The sequence below is a fragment of the Ictidomys tridecemlineatus genome, chromosome 3, assembly GCF_052094955.1.
Source record: "Ictidomys tridecemlineatus isolate mIctTri1 chromosome 3, mIctTri1.hap1, whole genome shotgun sequence".
NCBI classification, from domain to species: domain Eukaryota; kingdom Metazoa; phylum Chordata; class Mammalia; order Rodentia; family Sciuridae; genus Ictidomys; species Ictidomys tridecemlineatus.
In genome coordinates, this window is record NC_135479.1 from 208,770,581 (window position 1) to 208,785,143 (window position 14,563).

Sequence of the window (14,563 nt, forward strand, 5' to 3'; positions counted from 1 at the left end):
CGTCACAGTCCCCTTTCCTCACCTGTACTCTGTTTCATGAATGCCCTGTATTCTCCATTGTGACTAGCACAGTTTACCTAACTGGATCCCATCCGATCCTGATACTGTAGTTATTGCTTGTTACATGAAAGCATTTTTGTTTGTTATTTTTTAACCGTGGATTTAACTAAGGGCCCTTTACCACTGAGCTACACCTCTAACCCTTTTTATTTTTTTTATTTTGTGACATGGTCTTGCTCAGTTGCTGAGGGCCTCAATAAGTCGCTGAGGCTGTCCTTGAATTCATGATCTTCCTGCCTTGTTAGGGTCTGTAAACAAGTCAAGATGGAGCCTGGCATTTTGCCAGAGGGAGTGGTTTGTGAAGTAACGCCAGCGAGCCATTAAGTATGGAGATTCCTTATTGGTTGACTGCTGTATCTAGTTTATGTTAATGAAGATAAGCTGTGTGGAATGTATATATACCCCTCCAGTCCTATAATAAATGGCTCCCACTCCTGCTGTATCAATGTACACAAGTTGCTCGTCACCCCCCAGTTATTTTGCTGCAGCCGGACTGCTGCACTGCCTCAGCCTTCCAAGTCTCTGGGAATGGCAGGTGTGCACCATAGCACCTGGCAATATGAAAGCTTTTTAAGCACCTGTCTGTCTACCTTACCTACCTATGATCTCTCCTATCTATCTTGTCTGTTTGCTTATCTATCTATTCTTTAACAGTCATTTTTATTGAACTAGATTTTTCTAGTCATAGCATGAGAAAATAAATATAATTTCCCCTCTTAATTTCAACCACAGATTTTTCTTATCTTGTTCATTTTATAGTCAGACTCTTCCAGGATATTGCTCAACAACAGAGTAGACATGCTCTTGATTGGTTTTATTTTTTTAAATTTTTATTTATTTTTTTCAGGAACTGGTATTTATTATCAAAGTCATAGTTGATGTCAACAAGATGCCACAATTACATAAAAAAATTGTGCACATTGTGATCTCAATGCAAACAGTCAAATGGAACCCCAGTCATTAAAAAAAGTAATTCAAATTACCCCCAAAAAGTAACTGAATTTTTTAAACATCAAATCACATTATTCATTAGTCCCTAGCCAACAAATTAAATTTGTTAAATTATCCAGCAAACTAAAATGGTTAACAAGAAGAAATACAAATTCAGGTCTGGAATTGATGTTTAAAAAAGGCAACTGCTTAAGCTTTTCTATGGAACATCTATCTCTCAGCCACTTGGCTTCATGCCATTCATCATCTGGCAGGCTCTCTCAGCCACCTCTGGCGACTCAAACTTAACCACAGGGCACCCCTTGGACTTCCCATTCTCCATCTTGATGTCGGTGTTCAGCACGTGGCCACATTCGTTGAGTTTGTCCTTTAGCATCTTCCGTGTAAAATCAAATGGGAGTTTTCTCACAGATACCTGGCAGGCCTTTCTGGCCACCCCAGGAGCATGGCTTTCGAAGCTTCCTCCAAAGTTGCCACATTCCATCTCAATGGAACGATCGAAGCTGGCACCACCGCCACCACCCATGGCAAGGCCCATGCACTCAATGCCAGTACCCAGTACTGGGCCCATCGCTGGGCCCATGGGCTCCAGGCTGTTGGCCCATTCTCTCCAGGCCCATGCACTCTAGATTATTGGCTTCCATGGCTCCAGGCCCATATGCTCCAGGTTGTTGGCGCCCATTAGCTCCAGGCCGGTGGCCCTGCGATCCATCACCGGGCCCATGCGCTCCAGGCCACACCCCCATACCTGCGGGCACCTTGCGCTCCAGGCTCAGGCCTATGCACTCAATTGTGTGGCCCGCACGGTGGATGGGCGCGGCCGTGCACTCCAGGCCAAAACTCATGCTGGCACCCAAGCGCTGGACACCAGAGCCAGTGTGCTCCATGGTCTGGCCCATACGTTTGATGTCATAGCCCATGAGCTCAACAGAGCCCATGTGCTCGATTTCGGAGCCCACTGGATCCATCCATGACCCAGGCCTGTGCCCATGCGCTCCATGCCAGCACCCTCAATGCGGTCAATGCCAGGGCCTATCCTTTTGATCCCAGGGACACTGCCTCCACCTCCACCATTTATTTGGCCCATGTTCATCCCAGATCCAAATCGCCCCATGTTTCCCATACCACCACCAAAGGGTCCCTCCATGCCTCCCATTTTATTTATTCCAAATCCTATGCCTTCCATTCCCATTCCTGCAAGCCCTATGTTTCCCATTCCAATGCCTTTGTTCAGGTGATTGGCATCAACAGGCTGCCCTCCTGGTCCTAATCCCATGCCAATACCACCAAGTCCATGGGGAAGTTGCTGTGGACATTCAGGAGGGAAAAAGTCTCCCTTTGGTAAGGCCCTCTCATCCATTTTGACTGCATTGGTCTAGCAAATAGCAGTTGCGGGGCTAGGGTTGTGGCTCAGTGGTAGAGCACTTGCCTAGCTCTTGTGAGGCACTGGGTTCGATCCTCAGCACCACATAAAAGTAAATAAATAAAATACAGGTTATAAAAAAAGCTTTAAAAAATAGCAGTTGGCTTGCACAGCTTCGATGGACTGTTCAAATGTCACTGTGCCTACTCCACGACTTTCCCATCTTTATCTTCCAGAATGTCTGCTCGAACCACCACACCCAGCCATACTAAAAACTTCCTTCAGTTTCTTCCAGCCAACTTTATAATCCAGATTTGCTACAAACACTGTGCTTCCAAGTCTTCCACCTGTAATGCGTGGATCATCTCATTTGGGATGTTAGGATTATTTAGGATATTGGGTGGGATATTAGTCATTCCTGGGCCACCTGGTCCCACACCCATCCCACCAGTCGTAGCCATCACCTCTCGCATTGCTCTCCTGGCGTGTTCACCCTCAGGATCTTCTTTGACTTTCAGTGGCCTTCCACTCAGACTGTGCTTGTTTAGAACTTAGCAGCTTTTTTCGTACTCTCTTCCATCTTGAATTCAACAATGGCACATCCGCTTGGCTTTCCTTCAGCGTCCATTAAGAGCTCCACCTATGTTACCTCACCAACTTTTTCTTTAACCAGGTCTTTAAGTGACTGCCATTTCACATCAAAAGGTAGGATTGTGAGGAAGGCTCTGTAACTTTCAGTTGGATTCGCATATGGCTCAAAGCGATTGCCTTCTCTTTTTAGGTTTGTCTGCCTTCTCCTTTCATTCTGATTAGGTCATTTTCCTTCACCCTTCCTGCCCAGAGCCCCGTTGCCCCTGGGCACGCTGGGCCACCGCTCTCCTACTGCATTTTGGGCTCCCTCACTGCCACCTCTGCTGCCACTTCGACCCTGCCGCCATTTTCTCCGTGTCTGGGCTTTGTGTTTGATTGGTTTTATTGTGTGTGTAAGTGTCCACACATGTCCATACAATCTGTTAGCATTTTAAAGAAATTTCACCACATTATATTCTACTTAAAAACATCTTTCTAGTTTTTAAAACATTTTTATTTATTTATTTTTATTTTTGGTAGTACTGGAGATTGAAACCAGGGCCTTGCACATGCTGGGCAAGCCCTCCACCACTGAGCCACATTCCTGAGACAAGGTCTTGCTCAGTTGCTGAGGCTGTCCTTGGACTTTTGATGCTCCTGCCTCAGGCTCCCAAGCTGTCGGGTTGCAGATGTGCGCTACTGCATCTGATAGCACCTGCCTTCTGAAGGTTGAAAAACTTGCCATCGAATCAGCTTGGGAATAGTCACTGTCACCTTTTCCAAGACCTACTAGTTTTTTGGTCACTTCCTCAGCAGTTTTAGTAAGTAAGAGAGACTTTCTTACAAGATCCTTAACCAGCAGAGTTGCCTAAGCATTGTCTTATGATTATTTCGGTGCTTAATCCTAGTTTTATGTATTTGTGCTCCCCCATCCCCTACCTTTAGAAAAAAGATCAAGCTTGTTTGTGGTTGGTTTTTCAATAAGAAAATAAATCCTGACTTCATTATCAGTTCTTGCTGTGTTTCCCCCTTCTGTCTTCTTTAAGTTCTGTACTAATTTTTCCAAGTTTCCCCCAAAATGCTTGATTAGTTTTTGCATTCCACCAAGTGTTCGAGGATGTGATGATTATTTTGCCCTCAGCTCTGCCCCTCTCCCGTGGGGTTCCGACACGTAATATCCTCATTATTGTAATTTCCTAGAGGGGTTGCAGTCGTCCTTGGATTTCCTCTTTAAAATAAGGAAAAACAAGATTTTTTTACATTTCCAATAGGTTGACTATTAATGTTTTTGCTTCGACTTTATTAATTTTAGTTTTATTACAGGTTGAGAATGTGGCTTGTATTTCACTTCTAAGAATTCACTGAGGTTTTCCTCCCGATCCCACATATCGTAAAACTGTAAGTCTTTTGCTGCTTTTAAAAAGACAGTGCACTGTATTTTCTCTCTCTTTTCAGGGCATAGGATTAGATATACATGTAGGTGCTCAGTCTTGGTTAGCCTGTTGTTCAGACCATCTTGCTTGATGATTAGGTCTGGAGGAATTGAGTTTATATATCTTGCTATCAGTGTGTTTCTGTCATTTATTCTGGTTCCTGAGAAATAGTGTTTTCCTGTGAATGATAAAGTTTATCAGAACAAGTGACTCTTGTACGTAACCTGAGGAGTTTTCCCTGAAGCCAGCTTCCTTGGAGATGAATATCACTTACTTTGTTTTCTTTGGATTTAGGTACCATCATTTTGCCTCTGATTTTGCTTTAATTTGATTTTCAGGTTTTCTAAGTTTTTTTTTTCCTAAGTTTTTTTTTTCAGCTTTTCTAACTTGCTTTTAATAAATAAGTATGTATTTAGATTTTGGGGTTTTTTTCAATACACTATGCACACTTTTGGCTTTTATTAAGTTTGCCTGACTGTATTACTGGACTGCCTTCATCGGGAAGAGAAGGGAGGAGTGTGTCTGTCTTTTTAAGGTGTTCCTGCTGTGTCTTTGGTTTCCCCCTTTTCTGATGTTGACTTCTTTTCTCTTGAGTCAGGGAGACCTGCAGCCCCCCGCCTTGGACTAGTAATTACTCTGCAACTTTCAGTAGTGTGCTGAGTGTCTCTCTCACGGTGTACCAATTTGGAGGGCATAACTAGCCCTCTCTGTTTTCTCATATAAAAGATGAGAAAATTAGTCCAAGGAGAATTTGTTCCCCTCTCCCTCGATTGTCTTTGCTTCTCCTAGAGTTTTGTCCTACTCTATGTCATCACCAATTAAAAATAATTAAATGCTCCTCTCTTTCCCAGGAATCATATTGATTATAGCCTTAGAATTTAATTTCTGCATTATTTAGGTGTCACTATTATGTAACAAGTTCAGTGTTCAATGATGATTATTCACTGCGTGACTTCCTCACTTCTGAGTTATTTATTTTAATTTCAAACAGATTCCATCTTCAAGTAGATTTTTCTAATTATATTGCAGCTGCACATATATAAATGTGGAGTTTGGAAGTTTATGTAGACACACACACACACACACACACACACACACAGAGCCACACCCCTGTGAAACCATCACTACTATAAAGATAACAAACATTTCCACCCAAGGAAGAGCAATTCTCAATATAGGGGACAGACAGACCAAATAACTGAGGTACAGCTAGTTTGTAGCCCTAAAAAATATGGTAGAGAAAATTGAATAGGAAAAAAAGTTAAACTGTATAATAAAAATGGAGCTTCTGGCAATAAAGGAAGGCTTATATTTGTTCATCAAAGGAGTCCTTTATTATTCAGGTCAAAAATAAGGAACTATAAACTCTGAGTAAAATTATCGCAAGACGAGGTTAAAAGGAATATGGTTGGAATTGATTGTCTGCTGGGGAAACATTAGTCTGACTTCAGAGTTCTTAGCCATTTTAAAAGGAAGAAGAAAATGGGACAATGGCTGTTGAGGGCTTTGATTGAGGGGTGCTATCTCATCCAACTTTCTATACCCAGCCAAGTTATTATTCATGTGACAAGTCAACAGAAAGGCATTATCGTATAGCCAGGAATTGGTTGACCTCCGTCCTTCATTTGGTCTTCTCTAAGGATACTGACTACAACTAACGTCAGGCAGAGGGTGAAAGACCAAGCTGTTCCCCCAGATTTGCAATAAACATGCTCGATTCCAACACTTCCATGCAGCAGGGTTAAAAGGTTACGGATCTCACAATAGGCAAAAAAAATGAACACAGGCACAACACATGACAAGTGACAAAGTGAAATCATTCCTGTTTGCGTGGTCTAGAGCTCTATACAGATGGAGTGGCACAGTGTTACCTGGGCTGGGGGAGAAAAGAGGGGTAGGTGGCAAAGGAGCCTGACTCACTTTCAGAGGTGATGGAGACGTGGGGTGTCTGTTGGAACCTCTCTTCCTAGTGTGTCAGCTTTCTGTCACTGTAATTCGTCCCTGAGCTGATCAACCTAGAAACAGAGGAGGTTCATTTTGGCTCCTGGACTTCCAGTCTGGGGTCTGTTGGCCCAAGGTTCTTGGGCCCGTGGAGGCAGCCCGTGGAGGCAGAAGCACATGGCAGGACAGATCCACTCATTTCATGGCGGGGGAACAAAAAGGAGAAAGGGTTTGGGGTACCACTGTGTCCTCTTAGGGCAGGCCCCCCATGGCCTAAAGACCTCCCAGTAGGCCCCCAGCTCTTAAGTACCGCCCCCACCCCCAGCACCAAGCTGAGGACACGTTGTATCACGTTGGCCTCTGAGGGACATTCCAGAGTCCGACCTAGCACCTGCGTCCCTGAGCACTGTTTGACCCTCCCCTTAGCATTTGCTGTGGAAGGTGGGATATGAATAGCGTGATTCTCTGTTTAGAGCATCAGTGGCTTGAACAGTTGCTTGAAGGTTCAGGGGAGGACAGACCACTCTGGCCCTGTGGTCCCTCTGATTTTGTCGACTCCCTGGGAAAGCGGGTCGATGGCTTCTTGTTCTGTCCACAAGGCTAACCTTTAGATTCCAGCTGGTTCTTGTGCAGACTCTTTGGTGGGAAGTGGAGTTGGGGGGATGCTTTGCAGCGGGCACCAGGTGTCCGTGGCTGAGCAGCAGGTGAATCTTCAGGTCTCCTAGGTAGGGGAGGAGGCCTCACTGAGGAGCTGACATTTGAGCAGAGACCAAGTAAAGGAAGAAAGAACCATTTGCTGCTCCAGGGAAAAGCTTAGCAGGTGGCGGGAACTGCAGAGAGGAGCCCCGACTGGGAGGGGTGCTGGGTGCGGGCGGCCTTTTCTTGGAGCCTTGTTGGTCCCAGTGGGAGGGCTGTTCTGAGGGAGCCCAGTCATGCCTGAGCTCTTTCCTAGGAGCTGTTTTGGGGTGGAGAGAGAGAGCCTTCAGAATTTCCTTCTCTCTCTTCCTTTTTCCTTTTCTTTGGCACTAGAGATTGAACCACTGAGCCACATCCCCAGGCCTTATTATTATTATTATTATTTTTTTAAATTTTGAGACAAGGTCTCATTAAGTCGCTTAGGGCCTCACTGAGTTGCTGAAGCTAGCCTCAAACTTGCGATGCTCCTGCCTCAGCTTCCTGAGTCGCTGGGATTACAGGTGTGCACCGCCATGCCTGGCTTCCTTCTCTTTCGTCCACGCCACTTGCTGTGCCCATAAGCTGACGCACTTGTGCTTGCTCCTGGTTGGTGCTCTCTCACTTGCCTCTGGCCAATGGTCTTGAAGGTTGTAATAAGGGGTTGGGCCCTGTCATAATTTCAGACTAAAGGGAGCTTTCTTTTTCATAAACTCAGTCATCGATCCCTCTTTCCCGGGTCCTGGCTTCTGAGTCTACGTGTGTCCCACGCTGTGCCAACCCGGTCACAGAGCTCAGAGTCCCCTCAGTTTCCCAGCAAACGCTCCCCATTGCCCACAGGTGTTGGTGGTTTTGCATCTTTACTGAAGGGTGTGGAGGGAGGCAGAGCAGGGGTCTCCTGTCCTCCACCTTAGAAGTTTGGTGCTCAGCACCCCTGGGGGTGCCATCGCTTCTCTTCCTCCCTGAGTGGTCAGAGAGGAACAGCAGGGGTGTCCGGGTCCCCCTGCTGAGTCCCTCTGTTGCCTCCTCCCTCCTAGCTGCAGCCTCAGGCTGTGAGCTCCTTTTCTCCTCCTTGGTTACAGCCTTAGAAGACTCTTCAGCGTTATACTTAAAAAAAGAAGATGAAATTCACCTAACACAGTTAGCCACTTTAAACTGTGGTAAAATAAAGTCAACCACATTAAAGCACACGGTTCAGTAGCATTTAATACATTTAACACATTCACAGTGTTCCACAACCACCACATCAATATAGTTCCAAAATATTTTGATCACCCCAAAGAACCCCCCTGCTTATTAAGGATTCACTCCTCATTTCTCTCCCCCTGGGCCCTGGCAACCACCAATCTGATCAGGTGGTACAGCAGGGCACCAGGAGGTATATAACGAAGGACTGGTACATGCTACAACGTGGATGAATCTTAAAAACATCATGCAATTTCACACGCACGAAGTCTTTCAATATGTGACCTTTTGTATCTGGTTTCTATAATTTTGGTCCCAGTGGGACCAAAATTTTCCTTGGAGGTTCATCCACACTGTAGAAGTACCTGAATGTTTTATGTGGTTTCATTGTCCTGATATATCACATTTTGTTTCTTCATTTCTCTGTAGACGGACATGCGTCCTGTTCCCACCTCTTGGCTGTTGTGATAACACTGCTGTGGGTTCATCTGCAGCGCATTCATATTCGAGCGCCTGCTCTCAATCCTCTTGGATATATCCCCAGGAGTAGAACTGTGGGGTCATTATTGCGTTTGAATTAGGACTGTCTTCCTCGACACAGGTTGATAGAATCACCACCTGTGGCTCCTAAGGTTCCTGTGGTCATTTCACGCTTGTCCAGTTCTCCTGCCTGGCCTGCTGGGTGTGCTCCATGGATCCAGCTGCCCGTGGACTGAAGGTGCACGCCTTGAGCGGCACTGAATTCTGTTTGACCTTGGCCCTCACACACTGCTCTGGTTTTGTGGTTTGCAGCTGAAATGGAAAGAGGAAATAAGACAGGAAGATTGCTCCTCACGGTGGAGGCGCAGAGGCTGGATGAACCTGTCGTTCTTTTAGTGCCATTGGAATTGGAACCAGCAGAGTAAGTTATGGCCGAGAACAGTGACCAGCAGCAGCCTGGGGAGCAGGGAGAGAAGGTGAGAGGCCGTGAGTCTATGTAGAGGGGTCTGAGCTGAGTGTCCACTGCTGACCTAACCTTGAGCTTAAGCAGAGCAGTGCCCACTGGGTCTGGATGGACAGGGTGGCTAAGGAACTGGCTGCTCCTGGGGCTCCCAAGTCTCCTCCTTGTCCCACTGCCCTCCCCGCTGTGCCCTAATCTCCCCCAGACTTCGCACTCCAGTGACCCCCTGCGCTTTGAGTTAATTCCACTTGCCTTTCAAATGCAGCTTCTGGACTGAGGCCCCCCACGAGTGCCCTTCGGCTGTGTAGCCGCCAGGTGGTGTAAGACCTGTTACCTTGACCCCTGACAACCTTGGCACCTGACCCTGTTTCCCCTGTGGCGTCCTTTCCCCTCCACCCTCAGGCACTTGAACTAGCTGAGGCAGCGGACGTTTGTTCCACAGCGCGGTCAAAGTGGACTTGCCAGCTAGCCAAGGAGCCCGGTGCTTCCTGTCTTCCCTGCTCGCCCCCAGGTAAAATGCAGACCTATAATTTACCCTGACCCTGCATGTGCAGCAGAGGACGACCTGGGTGAAATCTCTCTAATGAAGGAGTCAGAAGAAAGTAGGTCCAAGTTAGTAACAGTCACGTGCTCTGAGAAGTACTGGGAAGGGAGTGGAGAAGAGGCACCAGCTGGTCTATATGATCTCGTGTTCTTCCCTTTCTGGATGTTTTTAATCTTTCTTTTTTTTCTTTTTTTCTTTTGTACCAGGGATTGAACTCAGGGACGGTGCTGCTTAACCATTGAGACATGTCCCCAGCCCTTTTTAATATTTTATTTAGAGGCAGGGTCTCACTGAGTTGCTTAGCACTTTCCTTCTGCCTCAGCCTCCCAAGCCACTGGAATTACAGGCATGTGCTACTGCACATGAATAAAGTCAGCAGCTGAAATGGAAAGAAGATGGTGTGTGTGTGTGTGTGTGTGTGTGTGTGTGCATGCGTGCACTACCAGGGATTAAATTCAGGGTCTCACACATGCTAGGCGCTCTAACCCTGAGCTACAATCCCAGTACTTTTGATTTTCATTTTGGGTCTCTCTAAGTCACTGAGGCTGGCCTCCAGTTTGTGATTCTCCTGCTTCAGAGGCAGGGTTACAGGCATGCGCCACCATGCCTGGCCTGATATCAGGAAACTTCTCGAGGATGTGTGTTCCTGATTAGAATCAGTTCCTAATTCTATCTGACAATTGTTAGGCCCTTTAAATCTGTAAATTCATGTCTCCTTTCAGTCCTGGGAAGTTTCATTTCATAGTTTTTAGAGATGATTTCTGCTCATGTGTTTCTGTTTCCTCCTCTGAGGATCTCTTATCTGTCAGAGGTTTGGCTCCTCCCGTGGAGCGCTGGGTCTTTGTCTGCTAGTCCATGGCCCCCTTTTATTTGTATTCAATCTCTGTTCTGCTCTGAAACATTTTCTCTATATTCCAATTCTCTTTATTTAAAAAAAATATTTTATTTAAACCTTTAAAATATTTTATTTAAAATCTTATATTTAAGAGCTTTCTAATCTTTTTTTATAGCATCCTATTTTTTTTTTTAGCTTTTTTGGTTGTAGATAGACACAATACCTTCATTTAGTTTTATGTGGTGCTGAGGATCAAACCCACTGCCTCACAAGTGCTAGGCAAGCGCTGTGCCACTGAGCCACAACCCAGCCCCCTAGCATCCTATTCTTATTAAATAACAGTGAATGTTTCTGAGATCGGTGAACGGAGACCTGACGTCTCTTCCCTGGACGGTTTCCTCTGGTGTCAGTTTTCTTCTCTTTGTTGGTTTTTTGTGGCTGATGATTTCCTGAGGGGTGAAGGGGTGAAGTGGGGCCAGGGCTCTGTGGATGTCAGCGGGACTCCTCCAGGGGATACCTCCCTTTTGCAGAGAAAGAGGCAGCTGGTTTTATGACGATGGCCCCCTCCAATGCCAAGCGTCAGGTTTTGTGGTGAGGTGCCAGGCCTGTGCTCCAGGTGTTTGCTTTATTGCTCTAGAAGAATCTTCCGTGGGTGGGTGGGGGCCATGAACAAGAGGACTCCTGGCCCTGGGTTCTCAGCTCCACTCCCTCTCTCCTCCTATTTTCGTGATCCCGCTCTTAGAATGTGCCAGGGTCCTAGTACTCCCTGCTCACACTCCCTGCTGTGCTTCCCCCCACCCCAGTTTTTAACAAAAGATAGTGGTGGTCTCTTTTTCTCGATCTTCTTTCTATTTGTAGTACTGGAGATTGAACCCAAGGGTACTCTATTCCTTTTAATTTTTTTTTTAGGTGGTGCTGGGGATTGAACCCAGGGCCTTGTGCACGTGAGGCAAGCACTCTCCCAACTGAGCTGTGTCCCCAACCCCTTTTGGTTTTTTTATTTTGAGACAGGATCTGGCTAAGTTGCTGAGGCTAGCCTCAAACTTACTATCCTCTTGGCTCAATCTCCTGAGTCACAGGAACACAGGTATGTGCCACGACATCCAGCCCACCACCCTGATTTAAAAATTATGTTTCACTAGGCATGGTGGTGCACAGCTGTAATTCCAGCCATTCCGGAGCCTGAGGCAGGAAGATGGCAAGTTCAAGACCAGCCTGAGCAACATAGCAAGACCCTGTCTCAAAATGAAAAGGGCTAGGGTGTAGCTCAGTGGTAGAATGATTGCCTAGCATGCACGAGGCTGTGGGTTCAATCCCTAGTATTGAAAAAAGAATTTCTTTTCAAGAATTAAAAAATAAGCCAGGTGCAGTGGCAGATGTTTGTAATCCCAGCACTCAGGAGACTGTGGCAGGAGAATCACAGATTTGAGGTTGACCTCAGCAACTTAGTGAGACCCTGTCTCAAATGAACAATAAAAAGAAAGTATCTTAGCAAGTAAAGCACCCCAGGTTCAATTCCCAGTACAAAAAGAAAAGTTTAAAAGCAGCCAGACAAAAACTTGATAACTGTTCTCCCATCCCCTTTGTTGTTGGAATAGGCATTCAAACATATGAACTTAGTCTTACTGTATTGAAAGGAAAACTCTGAATTTAAAGATTGCTTTGGCTGTTTTATGAGAAGGAAGTGAAAGGGTAAACTGTTCAGAATTGTTAGGATCCCTTTAGAATGACCTTCTTTCAATACATCCTTCCATCATTTAAAAATCAGAGTTAATATTGCATATTTTTCTATCCTTTACTTTTAACTGATTATGTCTTTATTTTTCAGTAGATTTCTATTGGGTCTTGTTTTTTGTTTTCCATTCATTTGACAATCTCTGCCTTTTAATTGGTGTTATTTAGAGCTTTAACATTTAATGTGATTATTGATATGGTTAGGTTTAAATCAAAAGAACATTTCTTTTTTTAAAAAATTATTTTAAGTTGTAGATGGACACAATACATTTGTTTTATTTATTTTTATATGGTACTGAGGATTGAACCCAGTGCCCCACATGTGCTGGGCAAGTGCTGTACCACCGAGCCCTAACCCCAGCCCAGAACATAACACTTCTAATTTATGCATTGTGGTGGCTAATTTTAACTGATAACTTGTTTGGATTAGCCTAGAGAACTGATAAGACATTATTTTTAGGTGTGTCTGTGAGGGGTTTTCTGAGAAGATTGGCATGTGAGCCTGAGTGAACTAAATGGGAAGACCTGCCATCAGTTTGGACAGGTATTACTCAATCAGCTGGGGATCAGGACAGAACAGCTGGGTACATGATTGTTTTCCTGGCCCTGGACATCAGAACTCAGATTCTTCAGCATCTGGGCTCCAGGGCTCATTCCTGGACCTTTGAACTTGCATGGAGCCATGCTACTGTCATATCAGGGTCTCTTGCTTGCAGACAGCCTGTCATGGTGAGACAGGGGCAGAGGACAGGTGGTCAGTGCAGACAGTGAATGATCCCTGGGAGAGATGAGGACTGGTTGACTAATTATCAAAGAGTTGCTAATGATTACCCACCTGGGCTGCTCTTTTCCTGCCCTTAGGCAGGTGGGGAGGGAGAGGAAACCTGGGTCTATAAAAAGGCAAGACACAGCCACCTCCTTCTCTCCCTCACAACTTGCTTTCTGTGCTTGCCTCAGGGTTTCTTGGGTGTTTAATCTTCAACACTGGAGAAAGGAGGATCCCCGATTTCCAAGACTGGAATCCATGGGGCTCCTCCGCCTCCATGATTATGTGAGGCAATTCCCCTAAGGCGTCCCTTATATCTTCATTCATATATATATATTCTGTCTCAGAAGAACCCTGAACAATGGAGCACCTACCAACAGAACTTCAAAATACAGGAAGTAAAACTTACAGAACTGGGGCTTGGGTTGCAGCTCAGTGATAGAGCGCTTGCCTAGCATGCGTGAGGCACTGGTTTGGATCCCCAGCACCACGTTTAAAAAAAAAAAAAAAAACTAAATAAAATAAAGATATTGTGGATATTGTGTCCATCTACAAATAAAAATGTTTTTTAAAAAAACCCTTACAGAACTGAAAGGGAAATAGTTCCTCAATTGGTAGTCAGACATTTCTCTCTGTAGTTGATAGAAATAGAAAAGCAGATGGACGCCAAAGAACTGAACAACACAAGACAGAGAAGAATGGCGAAGGAGCAGCTGGGGAGATCGGGAGGACTTGGGAACCCTCGTGCATAGTAGCCTTTGACCTAGGAGGTAGCCATCAGGAAGTAAAGATGGGTAGTGACACAGATTTAGAGAGAAGATGGAGGAAGCCTATTTTCTTTAAATAGGAATGGAAGGGCTTTGCATTCATTAAAAGAATTTCATGCACTGAAGACCAGATGGCTTGGATGTTTTGGAGCACCTAGGATCACACTCCAGAGCTTCTCCCCAGGACCCTGATTTGACCATAACCCTGACCATGTTCTGGGCTGGTGGGGGAATGTCCGTCTCTGCTGTCTACTGCTGACCTTCTGGTGAAACGAGGTGCAGCTTCCACTTAGGAAAAGGGATGGGCCTTCCACATATTCCTCCCTTTTGGCTTCCCTCAAGACCTTCCCCTTGTCCAGCAGTGGAAGGGCCTATGGTGACAGGAGGCCTCTTTGACATACAGTATGGTCCTGGGACGTTCTGTGCCAGTGGATTTTCAAGTTGAACTAAGTCGTACGTAAAACCTGTCAGAGGAGTGGCATGTCTGCTTCTCTAAAGCACAGGGCCACACGTTCAGCCATCAATCCCTGGTGAGCAACTACCATGTGCAGTGTCACGGGAGTAAAAAAGTGACCAGGACGGCCAAGTTCACAGTCTATTGGGGAAAATGGAGAAGCATAGCGTTGAGTTATGAAGAATATAAAAACAAATAAGAGTCCCAGTTTTAAGTGTCCACCGGGCTAGATGACCACAGAATGAACACACCTGTGGAACTGCTTCCCAGGTCGAGAGGGGGACCCTTGCCACTCTCTGCTCCCTTCCAGTCACTAAAGGAATTACACTAAGTTGCAAACCCCCACCC

General features: G+C 45.6%; 1 pseudogene; it reads right to left on the minus strand.

The window, feature by feature from the left end:
* Nucleotides 1-1,210: 1,210 nt before the first annotated feature.
* On the minus strand, nucleotides 1,211-3,017 carry LOC101957033 (heterogeneous nuclear ribonucleoprotein M-like; annotated as a pseudogene).
* Nucleotides 3,018-14,563: the final 11,546 nt, after the last annotated feature.